This window comes from Echeneis naucrates, chromosome 9 (genome assembly GCF_900963305.1).
Source record: "Echeneis naucrates chromosome 9, fEcheNa1.1, whole genome shotgun sequence".
Taxonomy (NCBI): Eukaryota; Metazoa; Chordata; class Actinopteri; order Carangiformes; family Echeneidae; genus Echeneis; species Echeneis naucrates.
The window spans coordinates 23,515,891-23,521,890 of NC_042519.1; positions in this window are offsets into that span (position 1 = coordinate 23,515,891).

The following is a 6,000-nucleotide window of genomic DNA, read 5'->3' on the forward strand; positions in this document are numbered from 1 at the left end:
TTCTCACATCACCTGCTGGAGGCCACGCCCCTCAACGTCTCCCTGTGCCCATTTTCCCGCCCTGGCTGACTTGACGTTTTAGGAACGTCGTCTTCCTCCTTGGCGGTGCCTCATCGCCTCCTATACGTGCCACATCTCACCGCCATCCTGGCGTGATGACTTCATTAACCCCACCCCACCCTCAGCCGCCACCACGCAGGCGGCGTGAGGAAGAGGAGGGGGCCGAAGGTCAGATTAGAGGCCTCCTCGCCCCAGCTGCTGTATCACCATCAAACACACACGTATAATAATGCCATGGATGACCACAACACACACACACACACCTTATGACCTCTGAGCCCGTTTTCACACGCTCCCCAGGAGAGAGGCCATTTTATTTATTTCCCCTCTCCCCCTTCCTCACTCCTTTCCTCCTCTTTCCTTCCTCACCTCCTCCTACTTTACCTCCTCACCCCTTCCCAGCCCTCCCCTCTTCCTCCCCCTCCATCCCCGGATGGCTGAGGTTGGGGGGTGGGGGGGCAACAATGGGACGCTGCTCCTTCCTCCCCCCCTCCCCACCCACCTCCACATCTGTGAGTGCCCCTCTGTCTCCTCATTCTTCTCCCTAACCGCTCCATTATTGGGCCTCTTTCACTTGTAAATGTGGCCAGCGATACTTCTGATGGGTCTTTTATGCCGGCGGCCGGGGTCAGGAGAAAGGTAGGGGCAGGCGAGGGGGGAGCTGGATACAATGAGGGGGTGGGTCAGGGTTGAGGGTGACGGGAGGGAGGGGGTGGGGGCAGTTTAAGGAGTCTTGTGCTGTTTCTTTCCTCGCAGGCCAGAGTGTGAGGGACAATTGTGACAAAGAGTTAAATCCTTTTTTGTGTGTGCAGTCATTTGGGACGTTGGGACGGACCCTCGCCTCGAATTCCTGCAGCTGGCCGTCCCCCGGCAGGGCGAGGACGGGGGACGGGCCGGAGGGGAAATCACTACAGGCAGGAAGAGGGGAGCAACTCTCGTGAGGAGGCGTTCTTCTGACACACGTGTGCACGAGGCCTTTAGCTGTTAGCTTAGCATTCCTTCAGCAGCAACATCACACCATGAAAATATTGATGACAGTTGAACCATTTTAGAGCCACATTAAAACTTTTCTCCCTTCGTTTTGTTCCTTTTAAAAAAAGTGATTCAGTCTGATCAGTTCAGACTCTGAATGTTTCCTTCTTCTCCAGAGAAAAGTTCCTCTCATGTGTTTGGTCTTTCTGAGGCTGATCTGAAGTTTCTGTCTTTATCTGGTCAGCAGTTGTGCTCATTCTTTAAATTTATACTCAGATTCATTTAAACTTTATTCTGATTCATGTTTGTTTGCAGCACCTCAGAGTGCACGTGTGATTAAAATCAGAAACTTCTGCTGTTTGGTATTTATCTGCTCGTAATGTTTGAGTGGCAACAAAACATTTTCTGAATTTTTTGGAAATAAATTAGAAAATATGAACTGCGTTGAATCAAATCCGTCATGCGACAGTGTGTTGCAGTGTTGTGATTTTTTTGTGTGTCTCTGAGCGGCCTCCATAGTGTCATGGCCTGATCAGTGTTATAGAGGATTATCTGTCATTTTAGCTTCTGTTCTGACCTCTGACACACACTCTCACACACACACACACACACACACACAGGAGGGGTGGTCTCAGTGGCAATCAAGTCTCCAGGACAACAGGTGGACAAAGGGGACGCGGCGGGGGGAATGTGAGGCGAGCTGGGGGGAGGGAGGGTGACTGCTGGAAGGGGCTGATGGGAGATGAAGTTGGGGGGGGCAGCAGGTTGACCTTGGCCTCTGGGTGGTGGTCAGATGGGGTGCGAAGGCCACCGGCCGTGAGGGAGGAGGAGCAGGGGGAAGACAAACGCCGTGACGCCTCTCACTCTTCAAACGTGGCGTGATTAATGACAACACACACACACACAGGGCGGCCCGGCTGACCCCGGTGGGCCTGCTGCTCAAACGGCCTTCCTGAGTCTTTGGTCACTTTCCCAACACTCCTGATTGATGAGCCGTTCTGTTCCCACCACTTATTATGATAATAACGGCGAGCAGGACAAGCGGCGGCAGCTCTGCAGCTGCTCTGCTTCAGATCTTTGACGTCTGAGGACAGGAAGAGCCACAACCTCAGCTCACACAGCTGATCGTCCACTACGGAGCTTCTTACGTTTCCTCAAAAATAAAAAGAGAAGACAAAACAAAAAAAAAAACTGAGAAAGAGTTCTGAGACACAACAAACTCCAGAAACGGAGCAACAAAACAAATAAATAAAACAGTGTGAGTCACTGAAGGACAGCTTAAAAATAAAAACGTCAAAACGGCCAAAAACCAGGAAACACAGAGCAGCTCTCAGAGCCAACAGCTTCCATTTAAAACCTCTCATCAGGATTATCAGCCCCAGCTGGGGGCAGATCACAGCTGACACCGTCGACCTGAACTTTCAGGTAAACACACAACGCCTGTTGTGAGCCAGCAGTTTTTATTTATTTGAAGGATGGAAGTTGAATTATTTGAATAAAAAAAAGGTCACTTCAAAATGTGCTGTGAAATATTTTTTCTCCTTTTATTCATGAAACTTTTATACCTGATGTCACTTCCAGAGATCGTTGTCTGAATGAACACATTTATTTAGAATAAATAATAAATAAATAAAGTTTAGAATAAATGTCATTAATCACTAGATGTTGATTCTTCATCAGGACGTTGAACATTCAACACCAAACACCTTTAAACCTTTAAAGTTTTCTACTAATCTTAAAAAATCCTTTAAAGTCAGTCAGATACTTTCCAAAGGTTTCCTCAGCAGCTTTGGCTCGGGGGGTCAGTGGGTGGTCCACTGACAGGTTGGTGGTTCGATCCCCGGGTTCAGTTTCGGATGTCTGTTGGCTGCTCCGTCAGTTTTTGGCAGAAATGAAAGTGAATGTGATCTTTATGTAAATCTTTTGAAAGCTCCCTCGTCGTGAAAAAGGTGGATTCTTCGGGGCCCAACATGCCCCCAGATTCATGTTCGACCTGAGCTTTAAGATCCTCCGTACGCCGCGTCCTGAAGGAGGGAAACTGGCGGTTCAGGTCTCAGCTGAGGGGGAATATAACAATGGGCGGATTCCTTAAGGTGGAAATTTAAGGTGTTTGGTGAGACTTTTGGAGTTAAAGGCTACAAACTGGATTATTAGCTCAAACTGAGGTCCGGTCCAGTTTGGAGCCGACCAAAAACAGATTTTTCTGTAAGATTCCAGTTTTTTTTCTGTTGTTTATCAAAGCGTCTCTATTCCATCAACATGGACGTGGAAAGTTCCCGTTGAAAGCCCAACATGTCCGCCTCTGTGGTCAGGCAGTTAGTGTTGCTTAAAATAAATAAGGCCTCTGATTGGGCGGGAGGAGGCGGTGATGTCAGCGCGCCTCCACAGCTGTGTGTCTGCAGCTGGGGAGGAACAGTGGTGCAGTGTGGTGGTGGGAGGGGGGACCAGCCGCTGTTTGGTACCAACAGGGGGGTGATGGGCGATGGAGGTGAAGGTGGCGATGGCGGCTCAGTCAGAGACGGGCGCAGATGTCCCGGTCGTCTGAGGGAAAAATGGCGGCGAGAAGGAGCACGTAACCACATTTTAGTCATGTGTCTATCCAGTATCACGTGTGTGTGTGTGTGTTATGGGGGGGCGGGGGGTCGTAAAGTAGCCATTTGTTAGATGTGGTGTTCTGAGGGCCAAACATGGCCGTCAGCCTTCATCTTTGCAACATAAATCAGTGGCTGGCGAACAGAGCGACGCTGACATTTTGCAGGAGGTGATGGGTCGTGATGATGATGTTATTTGGGGTGTGTGTGTGTGTGTGTGTGTGTGGAGGTGGGGGAGGGTGAAAGCGCGCTGGGGGCGTGGAGACATCACATCATATGGACAGCTGCAGTCCCTCTCACACCCCCAACGCCAAAACATTAACCCGTTTCATCGTTGCTGGGGATTCGCCTCCAATTGTACCATCACACACACACAAACACACACACACACACACACACACACACACACACACACACAAATGGCTTCTTTGCGTATTACTAAAAAAGTCGTCACGTGTCTTGGTGCAGACAGGAAGTCATTTCCAGAGATGGACCTTCCAGATTCTGATGCTGCTGTTGCTGGAGTGTCTGTGTGTGTGTGAGTGTGTGTGAGTGTGTGTGAGTGTGTGTGATGGGAAAAAAGGAGGGAGGGATGCTGGGAAGGAGGTCGTGATGTGACGTCACCCCTGTGATGCTTCCATACCTCCTCTTCCTCCGCCCACATCCGGTCCCCTCCCTTCATCTCCACCGTCCCTCCTTTTTACTCTGCGGCGACGTGTGTGTGTGTGTGTGTGTGTGTGAATCACAACCTGGATCATGTGACCGTGGAGGTGGTGTTGGTGATGAGGGGGGCATGAAGGAGGAAGTGGGTGACCCGGAGCAGCACGCAGCAGGACAACAGCTGCTCGACGCCGTCCAACATGGAGGCCCAACCCGGAAGTGGAAGTGTTTTAAAGCGTTTTAACATTAATCTTCGGCCCCCCCAGCAGACACAACAACCTCTGACCTGACTCAGATGGATGTGGAACATTTCGGGTTCACTCAGACGGCTTTGTGAACGAGGCCGCGTCGTTTTTTAAAACGTCTACAGAAGAAGACGAGCGTTGGCGCTCTGGACTCCATCAGCAGATGGCAGCGAGGTTAAACGTCTGTAACGATCCGTCTGGCCATCACACCGCCCTCCTAATTGTTTCCTCCAGATATCGTTCTCATCGATATCACTGTCTATACTGATCAATTCCTGCAGCCGCAGGGAGAACCTGAAGGACTTCCTGTTCCTGAAGAGTTCATCTGGACACATTTGGGGAGGAAAACATCTGAAATAAACTCATTTGTTGATTTTTTTCCACATCTTTTATCACAGAGGAGGTCAAATATCAGCGAAAACATCTGAGTTCCAGTTCTTCTGTTTAAATAATATTAATTTAAACCTGTCAAAATGATGAAATGATGAGGAAACGAAAAATAAAAGGAGACTCAGGATAGAGATGAGCTGACCAACAGAAAAAAATGCATTTATATCAAACTAAATTTTGCCTTTTTGGTCATGATGTTCTCTTTAATTGTTGTATTTATTTGTAGTACTACACCCTCAGGCTTTTCAAAATAAAAGGGGGCATTTTGTTTGAACTGGTTGCTGCGAATTAAATTTTAAAGGCTCAAAAACCAGAAAAATTGGAGAATAAAATGCAGGTTTGAGTCAAAGGTAAGAACTGAACCTGTAAATGTGTATTTTTGCAGATATATATTTGGACAGAGACCTCAAATTAAAAGCAGGCAACAGAATTATTCTAATCATTATTTTTCTGGACTGAAAAAAAGACTTAACAGCTCGTAAACAGTTTTTGACCTCAGAACCTTTCACATTTTCTCTGAATGTGAGAAACTACGAAAAGATGAAAAGCTCCAAACTTCAGTTCATTTTAGACGCTTCACTCTTTTTTGTATTTCTTTATATCTTATATTTTAGAAGAGCACTCAGAACTGAGTATATTTAAATGAAACCAAACTCATGAGAAGAGTTTCCTGAGTCACAATGAGGCGTTCAGCGACACTTGGTCAACAGACAACTGGTGTGTTTTCCTCCCCGACTTGGGTGGTGTTTCAGGGCCTGAGCACACACACCTCCCCGAGGTTTTAATCCACTGTTGTGAGGCTGAGCTCCTTCCCACAGCTGCCCGGCTCCTCGGGCAACACGCTGAGAGCGGATTACAGCAGCAAATTGGTCTGAGTGGACCCAACGCAGCCGGGTCCAGGTGACGCTGTGGTGTGAAAATCAAACAGACCCCAGTCCCAAAGCCCGAGGAGGCCAAAGTCAAACTGTGGGTTTGGTTTTCTAACTCTGCTGAAGCTCTTTTCAGACAGCAAACACTTTACCGTCCTTCTGCAAGCAGCTCGACAAAAATGGAATTAAAACCAACAGAAATACATTTCAATG